The sequence below is a fragment of the Elaeis guineensis genome, chromosome 8 (assembly GCF_000442705.2).
Source record: "Elaeis guineensis isolate ETL-2024a chromosome 8, EG11, whole genome shotgun sequence".
Lineage (NCBI taxonomy): Eukaryota > Viridiplantae > Streptophyta > Magnoliopsida > Arecales > Arecaceae > Elaeis > Elaeis guineensis.
The window spans coordinates 20,019,594-20,020,357 of record NC_026000.2 but is presented as its reverse complement, the minus strand read 5'-3'; positions in this window follow the sequence as shown (position 1 = coordinate 20,020,357).

The following is a 764-nucleotide window of genomic DNA, read 5'->3' as shown; positions in this document are numbered from 1 at the left end:
ATAATTTTATTTTATTCAAAACATGATGTATAGAGAAGAGCATATTGATTTTTAAAAAACAAGATATTCATCTCATCAAAATCAATTATACTAATCTTACCAAAATATGAAGAGTATTTCAAGCAAGGATACGTAGTATGAAACAAAAATGATAGATCATTAAAGTCAATACATTTGACAGAATAATTATTTATGGTATGATGTGAGAGAGATTTAAAGTTTACCAAATATCATCACCCATCCTAGTTCATTTCCAAGACATCCATCCATAAGAATTATCTCTTTTTATTTTATTGAATTCTTGGTGTACCTGCAAAATTATTTACTAACTTTTAGTATCCAAGTCAACTTAGATCCATAGAGGTTAGAGCACATGGTTCCTTTTAGAATCCAAATTTATTTAATAAAAGCTTGGCCAACTCTTTTAATATTGCATTCAGAAACTTTATGGCCAATCTTATTACATTTAAAGCAAACTATAGAATAATTTTTATGATAAGCTCTAGTAAATATATTTTTAATAAATTTTTATTTTTGCAAGATATTAAAATCAATTTTAGCTTTGTCAAAAATAGCCTTTTGATCATTCAAAATTATTTGAAGTTTTTGAGAACTTAATATAAATTTGTCAACTATAGACTTCAATGTTTCAATCTTTTTTCTTAATTTAATATTTTTAAAAAAAAATTAAAAAATCAAAAAAACATTCTTTCACTAAAAATTTTTCAGATTTTAAAAATTTCTCATTTTTTTCAATTAAGGAT